The 15137-nt window shown below is 42.9% G+C and overlaps 1 protein-coding gene across 2 annotated transcripts in view; it reads left to right on the top strand.

Moving 5' to 3' along the window:
* Positions 1-2470: 2470 nt before the first annotated feature.
* The window catches only part of GIPC1 (GIPC PDZ domain containing family member 1), a 47699-nt gene continuing 35032 nt past the window's right edge, over positions 2471-15137 (top strand). The window contains exon 1 of one of the 2 annotated variants that reach the window (XM_089533126.1): positions 2471-2489. The gene's annotated coding sequence lies outside the window, so the exon portion shown is untranslated. Of the gene's footprint in view, positions 2490-2610; positions 2780-15137 lie in introns of those variants that run through there. The other variant, XM_089533118.1, reaches the window with a different exon arrangement.

The raw sequence follows: 15137 nt of genomic DNA, 5'->3' as shown, positions 1-15137 counted from the left end.
TTTGGATGACCACTCCCAGTGGCTTCATGTACTGTTGATGTTAAAAAGCATGGTGGGTGGTGCACTGGATGGCCTTTGAGGTCTCTTCCAGTTCTGTGATTTTATGAATCCTTAAGGAATTAGCTTCCCCCATTTACATCTCAATTTTCATCACAAGTCTAGGAACACAACCCTGAGGTAAATTAAGACTTGCCTCTATATGGAAATAGAAAGAATACTATGTCAATGTACAACAGCAACATTATAAAGGATTATGAAAACATATATACATTGATGCACAAGCAGTTAGGTAGCCATGGCCTTGAATCTGCAGGACCTGAGTAGTGCTGTTGATGACAGGGTGACAGAGGCTTTCATTCATAGGGTAAGAATGACAGAGTTGGAAGAGACCGCAAAGGCCATCCAGTCCAACCCCTTGCCATGCAGAAATACATAAAGCACCCCTGACAGGTGGCCATCTGGCCTCTGTTGAAAAAACTCTAAAGAAGGAAACTCCACCACTCTCTGAGGGAGTCTGTTCCAATCTCAAACAGCTCTTATTGTCAGGCAATTCTTCCTAAGTTTTAGGTGGAATTTCTTTCCTTCTAGTTTGAACCTGCTGCTCTGTGTCTAGTCTCTGGAGCAGCAGAAAACAAGCTTGTTCCATCAATATGACTTTCCTTAAAATATTTACTTATTTATATTATGTCACCTCTTAACCTTCTCTTCTCCAGGCTAAACACACCCAGCTCCCTAAGCCACTCCTCATAGGACATGACTTCCAGATCTTTCACCATTTTGGTCATCCTCCTCTGGACACTTTCCAGCTTGTCAATATCCCTCTTGAATATCAGAAACTGACAAAGTAGGACTGCAAGACAACTGGAGTTCTGGAAGTTAGATGTTTTGATCTCTTGTAAAGAAAGCAGTTAGTGAGACAGATTATCTCATGCCTTAAAATGCTGCTGGTAAAATATGTGAAGCAGTGGGGGAAGCTCTTGGTTGTAATTCTATCTATATCCACTTGGCTGCATGTAGGAGCCATGGAATTCAGTGGGGGTTATTTCTGTGAAAGTATATAGAAGAATGCACTCTCATTTTTGCAGCTGGTCAAGTCCCCTCTCTTTAACAAGAGCCATTGTTTTTGCCAAGAAACCTAGGAATCAAAGGGTTATGTGCTGGGTTTCTTTTGTGTAAATACAAGGGGTAACAGAAAGTTGTTGCTGTGTGAAGTCAAAGGCTTTCATAGGTTTTTTTTGTGGGTTTTTCGGGCTATGTGGCCATGTTCCAGAAAAGTTTCTTCCTGACGTTTCGCCAGCATCTGTGGCTGGCATCTTCAGAGAATGCTTGCCTGGAAAGGAGTTGGGTATGTATATTGTGTGATTTGCATGTGGATTGTTCTGTTGCTAATGGCAGGCCTTGGGGTGGGAGGCTATAATGCAAAAGAGGATTAGTGTCAGCAGACAATGAGCACTAATCAAGCAGACACTAATCCTCTTTTGCATGCCCTCCCACCCCAAGGCCTGCAATGCTGACATAGCCTTAGTCGTGCTCAAAATGAAGGACATTTTGAAATTCCTCCTGGACATAAGGTTGGAATGTAAGACATATCCTGGAAGAGGAGGACATCTGGTCACCCTGCGTTGGCCCATAAAAAGGCATCACTGTTTTGTGGATTTTGGATGTTACTGTACTTTGTGATAAGAAGCAGTGGAGTGTAGTGGTTTCAACCTTTGACTATGACTCTGGAGACCACGGTCTGAATTCCACCTCAGCCACGGAAATTCACTGGGGTGACCTTGGGCAAGTTACACTCTCTCAGCCTCAGAGGATGGCCATGGCAAAACCCCTCTGGAGAAAACTGGCAAGAAAAGCCCATGCAAAACGACTTGGAACGCAACAATGACAACATATCACCATCATGTCTATCCCTGGATACAGTTTCAAAACACACTGCAGAAATAATCCAGTTTGGGACCGCTTTAACTGCCCTGACTCAATGTTGGGGAACCCTGGAAACTGTAGCATTGTAAGACATTTAGCCTTCTCTGTTAGAAAGCTCTGGTGCCACTATAAACTACAATTCCCAGGATTCCCTAGCATTGAGCCAGGGCAGTTAAAGCGGTCTCAAACTGGATTATTTCTGCAGTGTGTTTTGGACCACAGTTAACACTTGAGCCCCTGAAACTGCGAAGCAGCTTGAGACAGCGCCCCTAGCGGCCTTCAGCTTGAGGAGAATTTATTCCCCTCCCAACGGTCTCAAAAGCCAATAGCGCGCAACCAGCAGAGAATAGCTGCGCGCGCAGCCCCTGCGTCCTCGCACTAACAGAACTCCCTCCCTGAGACTGCATTTCTTTAGCTCAGGCCACGCCCGCCTTTCCTGCCTTGCCATTGGTTATTGGAGCTTGTAGTAACTGAACCGGCCGCTAGAGGCCGCGGGCAGACGAGCACGAACAGAACGTAACCTTCAGGGAGGAGGAAACGGCTGGATTCCTCGAATGCTTTGGATAGTACGTTCTTGTCTGTCCCCACCCCCTCTTTCCGAGGATGGTATGCCCCATTCCTCCTCCGCTCCCGACCACGCCCCTTCCATTGCACCTTGATATGGGGGGAGGAGAAGAAAGGAAGGAATTTGCTCTAAGAGACCCAATAAGCTGTGATTGGCCGAGGGAGTATGCGAAGTGCGCTCTGATTGGCCTGTGGGCGGGGCTTTTGCGGGGCTCCTGCCCACTGCTGAGGGACAGGGCCGGCTGTGCTTGGGCTGTAGTTGGGAAAGGGACCAGCGAGGAAACTGACGCGGGTAAGGATTGTGTTTTCTGAGGGTGCATCCACACTGGAAGAATAACCCGGTTTGGCACCGCTTTAACTGCCCTGGCTCAAGGCTATGGAATTCTAGGAGTTGGAGTTTGTTGTGGGCCCAGAGCGGAGCTCCGCTCCGTTCTGGGCCCACAACAAACTCCAACTCCCAGAATTCCATAGCCTTGAGCCAGACAAAGAGTTAAAGCGGTTCCAAACCGGGCTATTTCTCCAGTGTGGATGCAAAGTTCTGGCTGGTGGCAAAGTTGCACGCTTTCCCTTCCCCCTTCCTCCTTGGAGTCTCTTTTCTTTCCCTCCTTTTCTCTCTCTCTCTCCTTTCAGGAAGCAGGGCTGGGTGGAAGTCAGGGCATGTTCACACTTGTTGTTGTTGTTGTTGTTGTGTGCCTCCAGACCCTGAAGCAAAAACCTATCATAGGGTTTTTATTGAGGGGGTTGCCATTGCCATCCTCTGAGGCTGAGAGAGTGTGACTTGCTCAGGGTCACCCAGTGGGTGGTTATGCTCTAGCAGGGATTTGAACCTTTGGGTGCCTTCAAGGTGTTTCTGACTTGTTGTTGCTGTGTGCCTGACTTATGGCGACCCTAAAGCAAAATCTGTCATAGAGGTTATTATTTTTTTTTGGCAGGTTTCTTCAGAGGGGGTTTACCATTAACATCCTCAGAGGTTAAGAGAGTGTGCAAGGTCACTTAGTGGGTTGTTATGCTCAAGTGGGGATTTGGCCCCTGGTCTCCAGAATCTTCCTATAGACTAATAAGGAAAGTCTTATCAGTCTCTCCAGGACTAGGGGGGCTCCATATTTTTTTATGGGGCCGGGATTTAATGTTTCAAAGCCGTCGTGCCCCATTCAGAATGCGTGACTTTCTGTGGTTTTCAGTCTGTTGCATTGGCTGTTCCTGGTGCCATAAGGCAGGGAGAGTCTGGTGGCAGGTTTCCTCTTGTGATCTCAGTGCTGGGAGGGTTCGGTTCACTACTGATACTGACCTTTCTTTTCCTTTGATTGTAGCTTAGGTATTGAGGGTAACCTGGTAGTAACACCCACATGCCCAGCAACAGAGGAAATGGACTTTCCTGTCTTTTTGAATGGTACCTAATATCTTTCTACTGTGGCACTACTGTTTTCCTAGGAAGCTGAGAAACAGCAAAACCACATACTGCTTCAATTAATCTGTTTGTTGCTTCCGTGTAGCCTTTCTTCTAATTCTAGGTCCTTTTGCTGACAGTACCTGGTGTTTCTCTGTGCATTCACACTGTAGAAATAATGCAGTTTGACATCACTTTAAGTGCTGAGGCTCCATCCTCTGGGCTTTGTAGTTTTACAAGGTCTTTAGCCTTCTCTACCCAAAAGTGCTGGGGCCTCCTCACAAAACTACAAATCCCAGGATTCTGTAGGATGGAGTTATGGCAGTTGAAATGCTGTCAAACTACATTATTTCAGAAGTGTAGATACAACCCCCCCCCCCCCCCCCTTATGTCTTGCTGGCTTGTGCTTGGCTTTGAAATGTGAAGTATTGTGTGTAACTAGGTCCTACTCTTGTTTTATTCTTACATTTCTGTTCAGAGAAAAAACATATGTGGCCTATTTGCTGTTGAATAATTGACCACAGCTTTTCTTCAGAGGCACACTTAAGACTAACCCTATCTTCTTATCCAAGTTAGTACAGGGCACACAGCCTGATCCTTCATCTACCTCAGTGCTTCCCAAACATTGGTCCTCCAGATTTTTTGGATTTCAGCTCCCAGGATTCCTGGCTGTTGCCCAAGCTGGCTGGGGCTTCTGAGAGTTGAAGTCCAAAACAACAAGTTTGGGAATTACTGATCTCCCTAATGCCATTTAGGCATGGGGGTAGGGTGAGCACTTGGCACATACCTGACGTTTAGCAGGTTTAGTCTGTGCCCAGAGCTGTTTGGAACTTGGCAACTTGAATATAAACACCAGTGATATGGTTTTGGATACTCTGAGAATTTCAGTGCCTGACTTTTAAAAGTAAACATGCCTGTTTTATCCTTTAAATCCCTATGTGGTTTTAGTACACTTTTTTTTTTTAAAGGAATCTCATAACCCTTTCTCTAAATGCACGGGTATCACCTGAGATGCTCCTGGTGATGCCCTTGACAAATAAGCATGGCTGTCAGAGAAAAGACTTCTTTGGTGATGCCACCCTGCCTCTCTCAGGGAAAAACCTTTATTCTGCTAGTCATTTAAAGACACTTTAAAAAAAGAAAGATTGCTAGTGGTTTTACTTTGCTTCTGTGTTCTGTTACATGTGGTTTTTAGCCATTGCTTGTATTTTATATTTTTAATATATACTACATTGCCAGACAACTCTGGTTACTGCACAGTCTAAAAATTGCTGCCAGTGAGACAGTAAAAGGCATGTTCTAGCCCTGGTGGTTGCCAAGAGATTCCTGCAGATGCAGGAAGATGGTTTCAGGAAAAATTTAAATAGATGTCTAAAAGGGTTTCCAGTAGTCATAAAAGATGGTGCTGTAATTTTGCCCTCTCTCCTGACTACAGTTTTGTATCCTGATCCCTGCTGGCCATTAACCCCATTAATCTCCAGTGCTCCCCAGTGTTCTTCTCCTTCTTTTCAAACATTCCAAAATCTTTGAAATTTTGAATCTTACAGGCAGAATAAATGTGAAAATGTGAACCTGTGGAAAGTCTTTATGGGTACTTTTGCAGAATACATTTGGCCCATTCTGTAACGTCACTGGAGAGACACGAGGTGTCCCTTTCATACAAATGTGTACAAGATATTCCATCCTTCCTCTCAGGCCTCACCTCACACTCTTCCCCTCTGGTGCCTCTGCCATCATATTCATCTCCCCCAAGAAGTCATCAGTTCCTGAAGCAGGAAATTGCACCTACAGTAGCAAGACTTATCACTTATTTTTATTGGTGACTGCATCTGCACTGCAGAAATAATGCAGTTTGACACTGCTTTAACTGCCATGGCTCCATGCTGTGGGATTCTGGGATTTATAGTTTTGTAAGATATTTAGCCTTTGTTGTCAGAAAGCTCTGGTACCTCACCAAATTACATATCCCAGAATTCTATAGCATTCAACCATGGCAGTTAGCACTGGTGCCCCACCAAATTACAAATCCCAGAATTCCATAGCACTGAGCCATGTCAGTTAAATTGGTGTCAGCCTGCATTATTTCTGCAGTGCAGATGCTGTTGTTGAAATCAGTAAGTAACAGTGGAGAGGTCTAACATTTCTAGTGATCCTTAATATTTGTTCATTAAAGTAATAATAATGATGATTTTAAAACCTTACCTTGAGATTTATCTCTCCCTCATGTCCTCCTCATAATGATGTTGGTAACATTTAAGAACATTGTGCACGTGAGGTTTAGTGGCCTAGGATATAGCCAATGTCAGTCATAATGTACTTATAGTATTAGAATAACTAGGCTAGGAAGGCTGGATCTCTGTTGATAAGGATTTGAAGGTAATTGTGGTTCACAAGTTAGTCCATGAAAGCTTATGCTACAATAAATTTCTTAATCCTTAAGATGCCATGGAATTCTTTGTTTTTTGGTACAACAGATTTAAACAACTACCTCTTGGGAAATTTAATATGGTCTCTTGTGTAAAATTTACAAGATTTTTCTGACATATATTGTGTTTTGTCGCAAATGTTTGAAACAACAACTCATTATTTTGTTCTTGTTAATATGCAGGAGTGATCTACAAGATAGTTCTGTCCCATTTTTTCCTTGCAGCTGTTTTCCCCATTGGCTTCCCAGATTTGCTTAGAGATTTATCCATGTGGGTAGGATTGTTCCATTTGTCTATATTTTAAATGCTGGTGCTGATAGCAACAGTTGGTTAAGAATTATGCTGGTAATGAAATATACTCCAAAGGAGTAAAAATAAAGGAGGAAGGGGTTCTTTTTCATGGTCTCTAGTTCATTAAAGCTTATGCTGAAATAAATTGGTTAATCTTACAGATGCCACAAGCCTTCTGCTCTCCTTTCAATACTGAAGCAGACTTCAAAGACAAAGCAGTATTAGTCTGGATCAATACTCAAAGGTATCTTTTGACACCTTGAGACTGAGAGAAAGAAGTTGTTAGCTTAGCATAAGCATTGGTAGACTTTATGTCTACGAAACTCATGCTACCAACTTCTTTCTCTCAGTCTCAAAGGTGCTACAAGATCTCCTTGCATACTGAACCAGACTAGTACAGCTGCCTCTTTGAAAATTATCCCAAGGCCAATATATGATTAAGAATTTAGATTGCAACCTAATTTGGGGGTAAATCCTCTTTAACTCAGTGGGATATCTTCAAGACCAGTATGTACAGAGAACTGGAGAGCTAGGGACAGGTACAGGCTAAAGAAACGTGTTTATCATTAGATGATGAGAGATGCAAGTCAGTCAATCTTAATATTTAAGAAGCAAAATAAAGAAACAGGTTTTAAAATTACAAAGCCATATAGAGATGGGAGTTGAGCAGTAGTGCTTTTAAGAGTAGGAAATCAAGGCTTTGTTTGAAACATTGAAAATAAATCCATAGCTGTAGAAGCAGTGGTGAAATTGGGCCAGTTATTTCAGAAGAAGAAGCTTGTCAAGCATCCTCCTGATTGTTTAAAGCAATTCCTGTCTTTTAGAGATTGTTTAAAGCAATTTCTATCTTAATACAGGGATTTGCCTCTGAGGTCACTTTGAGGCCTCCTGTTATTTAAAGCTTAACATTTTAATGCTGATCCTACACAGTTGTAAGGAAATCTGTAATTCATAGTGGAATGTCAACAAAACTGAGTGAGCAGATTATACAAGGAATTTACAGAGCAGATCTTTTAAGTTTTTGTGGCCTTCCCCAAAATTACACTATGCTTCAAGCAAACTGTTTTTGAAATGTCAAGGATACTGTGTGGTAGTTCCAGATCTAAGGGCTTACCTCTATTAATTGAATTGATTTATAGGTGAAAATCAGATCTTTGAGTTGAAAACTGTTGTAAAATAATATCTTGCCCATTGTGTTACTTTTATGGTGAGACTTTTTAGCACTTTGTCTCCTGTATGTCTGCTATTTATGCTAGGTCTTGGCATGAAATGTGTGTTTACAGCTTTTAGGTCTACAAATGCCTAAAGTCTTGATTAGCGCAGGTTTCAGAGTGATTATGTTCTGAACATTTGTTCAAAAATCCAGAAAGGATAGGTAGGTTGTGAAATCAGGACATAATGTGGTTAAAGTGGGTTAAAGGTAAGATTGTGGTCTCTCTGGCAGGTTTGGGGAAAGAAGCGAGGATAAATGCAAGTTCGAAAGCATACCATGCCTCTCCCTGTTGAAAGTGATGGGATGAGCTGGACCGCAGGGGAACTGACAGCACGAAACAAGACAAAATAGTTGATTCGAAAATAGCTACTGTACTTTTGTTGCTATCAGAAGAAAGAGAGCAACACTTAGACTGTGGAGAGGTTTGCCTGAAGTTTGGCCAGGCTGTTCTTCATTGTGGAGCAGCCAGGGTTTGGCTGAGTTCCCTTACTGTCCCACCCACTTGGGAACACCCTGTAGCCAGTTTCTCTGCTATGAATCAACTTGTAGAAGCCACCTCCACCCTGATTCCAGAATAGAGATGTTAGAGGATCCCCAGCAGTAAGGGCTCTTATCTGTAACTGCCTCTTCAATTTGCACGTGTCCTTGTCATCATCACCTAACTGGGTGATACCTGTAACTTGCAAAGATAGTTAGGGTAGGTGGGGCTGCTTATTTCCCAGAGATTATTCTCTTTTGGAGAGAACCATGTTTTTGGACCTAAAGGCTATCTGGGTACTTTAATTGTGGAGTCTTTTGTGGCTTTGACCCAATAGTAATACAGCTCTTCCATTTTTATATGTGCATCCCTATTTGAGAATTTTTTTAAAGACTTTTATCTGATACTTGTTTTACAGTTGTTTTAAAGGAAGGATTTGAGGATTTATATTAACCTTTATAAATCATTGTAACTTACATGAGTGTGGGTATTCTGGAGCAGCGAGCAGCATCTCGTTTGAACCCATACCTGATATGCAACAGTGGCTTCTTGTCTACTTAATGCAGGATTGATGTGCCATAGCTAGAAGATACTAAATTATGTTCTCATATGAAATTCCTGCCACTTTTGTATTCACTGTTGTCATAAGAGCCCTGTGTTGCTGTAAAAGATAACTAAAAGATGCAAAGATATAAAAGTAGAGGAGTGTTGTTATTTCCCCACCATCACCAATCCAATGTATTACCTGATGGTTCTGATGAATCATAGAATCGTAGAGTTGGAATAGACCACAAGGGCCATCCAGTCCAACCCCCTGCCATGCAGGAACTCTCAATCAAAGCATCCCTGACAGATGGCCATCTAACCTCTGTTTAAAGACCTCTAAGGAAGGAGACTCCACTGCACTCTGAGGGAGTGAGTTCCACTGTCGAATAGCCCTTACTGTCATTAAGTTCCACCTAATGTTGAGGTGGAATCTCTTTTCCTGTAGCTTCCATCCATTGCTCCGGGTCCTGTTCTCTGGAGCAGCAGAACACAAGCTTGCTCCCTCCTCCATATGACATCCCTTCAAATATTTAAACAGGGCTATCATATCACCTCTTAACCTTCTTTTCTCCAGACTAAACATCCCCAGCTCCCTAAGTCATTCTTCATAGGATGTGGTTTCCAGACCCTTCACCATTTTAGTCGCCCTCCTTTGGACACACTCCAGTTTCTCAATGTCCTTTTTGAATTGTGGTGCCCAGAACTGGACACAGTATTCCAGGTGGGGCCTGACCAGAGCAGAATACAGTGGCTCTATTACTTCTCTTGATCGAGACACTATACTTTTATTGATGCAGCCTAAAATTGCATTGGTCTTTTTAGCTGCCGCATCACACTGTTGACTCATGTTCAACTTGTGGTCTACTTGGACTCCCAGATCCCTTTCACATGTAGTTTCATTCAGCCAGGTGTCCCCCATCCTATATCTGTGCATTTAATTTTTCTGCAGTACCTTACATTTCTCCGTGTTGAATTTCATTTTTCTGCCCTAAGTGCAGTACCTTACATTTCTCCGTGTTGAATTTCATTTTGTTAGCTTTGTTAGCTTTGACCGAGCTTTCTAGTCTATTCAGGTCGTTTTGAATTTTGATCCTGTCCTCTGGGGTATTAGCTATTCCTCCTAATTTGGTGTCATCTGCAAATTTGATAAGTATGCCCCCAATTCTGTCATCTAAGTCATTGATAAAGATGTTGAATAGCACTGGGCCCAGGACAGAGCTCTGTGGGACCCCACTGGTCACTTCTCTCCAGGATGAAAAGGAGCCATCACTGAGCACCCTTTGGCTTCGGCCAGTCAACCAATTACAAATCCATGTAACAGTTACCTTGTCTAACCCACATTTTACAAGCTTGTTTGCAAGAATGTCATGGGAAACCTTGTCAAAGGCCTTACTGAAATCAAGATATACTTTATCGACAGCATTCCTTCATCTAGCAAGCTGGTAATTTTATCAAACAAAGAAAGATATCAGATTTGTCTGCCATGACTTCTTTCTTTGAAACCCATGTTGACTTTTTGTGATTATGGCATTGCTTTCTAGATGTTCACAGACTCTCTGTTTAATTATCTGCTCCAGAATCTTTCCTGGTATTGATGTCAGACTAACTGGACGATAATTGTTGAGATCCTCTTTCTTCCCCTTTTTGAAGATGGGGACAACGTTTGCCCTCCTCCATTCTGCTGGGACTTCTCCTGTTCTCCAGGAGTTTATTTATTAAGATTATTGCCAATGGCTCTGATTACATTTACCAGTTCTTTTAATACCCTTGGATGTAGTTCATCTGGTCCTGGAGACTTAAATTCATTTAGATTAACAAGATATTCCTGTACTATCTTTACTTATTCTGTGCTGAGAGTCCCCTGTTTACTCCTCTGCTCCATTATCCTCAGGTTGAACACCCTTTGCCTTTTCTGAGAAGACTGAGGCAGAGAAGGTGTTGAGTAATTCTGCCTATTCTCTGTCTTCTGTTAGCATTTTGCCATCTTCTCCACGCAGTGGCCCTACCATTTCCTTCTTCTTCCTTTTGCTGCGGTCATATAATAAAAAAGCCTTTTTTATTGTTTTTAACCTCTCTAGCAAGCCTGAGTTCATTCTATGCTTTAGCTTTTCTGACTTTACCCCTACACATGCCTGCTATTTCTTTGAATTCCTTTTTTGTGACTTCCCCCTTTTTCCATTTCTTATACATGTTCCGTTTCAAACTTAGCTCAGCTGAAAGTTCCTTAATCATCCATCCTGGTTTCTTGAAACACCTCCCATTTTTCTTTCTCACTGGAACTGTTTGAAATAGTGCCTTCAGTATCTCCCTTTTGAGAAACTCCCATCTGTCCTGAACTCCCTTTTCATTTAGTATTTCTGACCACGGGATCACTCTCAATATTTCTCTAAGTTTACTGAAATCTGCTCTCCTAAAGTCTAGAATGTGTGTCTGACTATGCCTGGCTTCTCCTTTCCACTGTATAACAAACTCCAGGAGAACATTGTCACTCCCACCTAAGGATCCCACCACTTGCACCCCATTAACCAAATCATCCTTGTTGGTTAGGATCAGATCTAAAATAGCTGACCCCCTTGTTGTCTCTTCCACCTTTTGGACCATGAAATTGTCTTCGAGGCAAGTGAGGAATTTGCTAGACCTTGAGGATTTGGCTGAGTTTGACTTCCAGCAAATATCAGGATAGTTGAAGTCACCCATCACTACTACATCTCTCCTTTCTGAGTGTGTAGTCATCTGTTCTAGAAAGGCACCATCCAGTTGCTCCATCTGACTTGGGGGTCTGTAGTAGTCTTCCACCATAACATCCTTGTTGTTTTCCTTGCCTTTAATTTTTATCCAGATGCTCTCCACCTGGCTGCCAGTATTGATGTCCTGGATCTCTTCACTGGTGTAAATATCTCTGACATATAGTGCTAGTCCTCCTCTTTTCCAGTTTGGCCTATTTCTATTAAAAAGGTTATACCCCTCTGTTTCTACATTCCACTTATGAGACTCATCCCACCAGGTTTCAGTGATGCCTATTATATCGTATTTGCTTTGTTGTACTAGGAGTTCGAGTTCATCTTGCTTATTTCCCATGTTCTGTGCATTAGTGTAGAGACATCGCAAACCAAGGGTCCCCTTTACTTGCTGCCTGTGCAAGTTTTTTTGCCTCCCACTGTTGGGTCCTTGCACTATTTGTCTTGTTTCCTCTGTGTCAGTTTGACTCTTTTCTGATGGTTTAACTACAGCCAAAAGACAGATACACACATTCAGGTATTTGACTTAGGTGGTCTGCACTTGATTACAGTGAAATGAATATGTGAATGCAGATAAGCAGGCTGATTCAACATGGGGGAAACGTATTTTGAGCTGAAGTGAGAATTCTTGAGGGAACAAGCAGTATGGACGAAAGGTGATCTCTCCTCTTCCAATTTTGCCTATGGCCTCCTTTCCTTGACCTGCCCTCCCTACAGCAATTAGTCTTTTTTAACTTTTTAAACTTCCTTTGGCATTCATAGAAACTTAAAAAAAAAGCTTACCTCCTATAGCATGGAAAGAGTTAAGAGGAAGCACAGGTGTGAGGTTAGCCATTTATTTCTTCCTCCCCACAAACTGCAACAAACTGCAAATTCCTTCCCTGCATACAAGTACTTACTCTTTGTAAAAAATCTGTCAGCATCAATGGAAGTTTTTAAAAATTGTAATTTCTATGTCAGTTGCAGAGTGGAGTTGTAAGAGTGTAAAACATTCCCTCCTTAGGGACAGCACACCCCTTAACAGTCTTTCTGTGGAGCAAGAAGATTTTGTACAGAAAAATGCCCTTCTCATTGGTGCCAGTATGAGGTTTGTTTTAGGGTTTCACTGTTGCTTGGGGAACAGGGCAGAGGAAGGATGGGCAAAGAGAAGGAATTGATGAATAGATATGTAAATTGTATGTGTGGGAAAGAGAAACTGAGTGAATGAGAGTATGTGAATAAAGTAGCATAGGATGTTGCTGGCCCCATTTAATCCTGGTATACCCCTCCTCTCCTGCTTTCTTCTAAGGTAATGTGGCCTATAGATGTGGGGAATGTTCCCCAACCAGTCTGTGGCATAAGATGTGGGGCAGCCCATTCATGCATGCAGACCATGTCCGGATATGGCTGTCAATCAAGTCATCCGCATTCTTGTGTGAAGCAGTTCACTGTACAAGAAACAATTATCCAGTTATCCATTGTTGCCTTTAGGGGAGAGTGCAGCACAGTAATGAAGTGAATGCTTTGCCTGTAGAAGGTCCCAGATGCATCCCTTAGTAAGGCCATTTAAAAATATTTAGTTGGTAGGTGCTATGGAAGACCCTTCTCTCAAAAAGACACTGCCAGTCAGAGGTGACTGGAGAAATTGTTTGGTCTGTTGCTGCTGATGTTATATTTTTATATATATATATATATATATATATATATATATATATATATATATATATATCATGCCTATTTCCCTAATTGGGATTCAAAGCTTCTTACAACATTTAAAAAACATTGTTAAAATCCACAAAATATAAGAGTTAAAAACAATTAAACAATCAGAAAAAAATTAAAATCAGGTTCAAATATAATAAAACACAAACACACACCAGCACAGTGATTAGCAATATCCAGTGCATTTTGTAAGATAGGTATTATATCATTGCTCATCAAATGCCTGTTGGAATAGAAAAGTCTTTGCTTGTCTGGGAAGAGAAAGTAGTGAGGGTGCCAGTTTTAACTTTTCTGGGAAGGGAGTTCCAGAGCCAGGGGGCAATCACTGAAAAGGTCTTCTCCCATTTCCCCACCAAATGTACCTGTGAGAGTGGTGAGACGGAGAGAAGGGCCTCGCCAGCAGATCTCATATCATGGGATAGTTCGTAAGGGGAATACGGTTCCGCAGATAACCCGTATCTGAGTTGTGTAGAGCTTTAAAGGTCATAACCAGCACCTTGAATTGTGTCTAGAAACGCACCGGCAGCCGGAGCTGGAGCTGTTGCACAAGTGAGTTGTGTGCTCCTTGCCAGCAATTGTTTTGTAATCTGACTGCAGTTCTTTGGACCAGATGAAGTTTCTGAACACTTTTCAAAGGAAGCCCCACTTAGACTACATTACAGTAACCCAGCTAGAATGTAATTAACTAAGACCATGGCCAGATCCGATGTCTCAAGGAATGGGTGCAGCTGGCACACAAGCTTTAACTGTGCAAATGCAATCCTAGTTACTGCTGAAATCTGGGCTTCCAGGCTCAGAGCTGAACCTAGGATCACACCCAAGCTACAAATCTATGTCTTCAGGGGAAGTGTAACCCCTTGCAGCACAAGCTGAATCCTTATTCCCCAATCAACTGACTAGGAACACCTCCGTCCTGTCTGGACTAAGTTTCAACTTGTTTGCCCTCCTCTAGTCCATTACTGATGACAGGCATCAGTTTAGGACCAAAACAACTTCCTTGGCCTGTGATGGGGCCGAGTAATAGAGTAGGGCAGTGATAGTAAACCTTTTAGACACTGAGTGCCCAAACTCAGTGGCGTTCCTGCACTGAGTGTCGCTCAGTGCCAGGTGGGACTTCTGCGGGGGGCTTCTGTCTTCTAGGGGCAGGACTTCTGGAGGGGGGACTTCCAGGGGGATATTCTCAGCGTCAAGATAGCAATAGCAAACCCCCCTCAGATGAAACTTGCCAAGAAAACTCCACGATAGTTTAACCTTAGGGTTGCCATAAGTGGGAAATGACTTGAAGGCACCACACACAAGTCACGCTCTCGCAGCCTCAGAGGATGACAATGGAAATCCCCCTCTGATGAAGGTTGCTTCATGATAGTTTCACCTTAGGGTCTCCAAGAAGAACTTGAAGGCACGCACCTGCACACGAACACACAAGGCACACTCCCTCAGTCTTGGGCTAGCAATAGTAACCCCCCCCCCCCCCACGACTAAACCTGCCAAAAAAACTTCATGATAGTTTCACCTTAGGGTTTCAATAAGTTGGAAATAACTTGAAGGCACCACACACACAAATCATGCTCTCTCAGCCTCAAGGGATGGCAAGGGCAACCCCCCCCCTCCACTACTCCCATCTTCCCTTGCCTTTAACTAGCTCTGGGGAGCCAGTTAAAGGCATGGATGTCAGGGTGGGTGGGTGGGTTTGCCATTGCTGTTCTCCGAGGCTGAAAGTGTGTGACTTGCCCAAGGTCACCCAGTGGGTTTCAATGGTTGAACCAGGATTCAAACTCTGGTCTCCATAGTCATAGTCTAGCACCTACACCACTAGACCACGGTGGCTCTCTTACGTCAGCAATATACAAACAAAACCTGGGATTAGAAG

The sequence above is a fragment of the Sceloporus occidentalis genome, unplaced genomic scaffold (genome assembly GCF_023333645.1).
Source record: "Sceloporus occidentalis isolate IW3139 unplaced genomic scaffold, rSceOcc1.0.p SCAF_1, whole genome shotgun sequence".
Taxonomy (NCBI): domain Eukaryota; kingdom Metazoa; phylum Chordata; class Lepidosauria; order Squamata; family Phrynosomatidae; genus Sceloporus; species Sceloporus occidentalis.
This window is presented reverse-complemented; position numbering and strand designations above follow the sequence as displayed.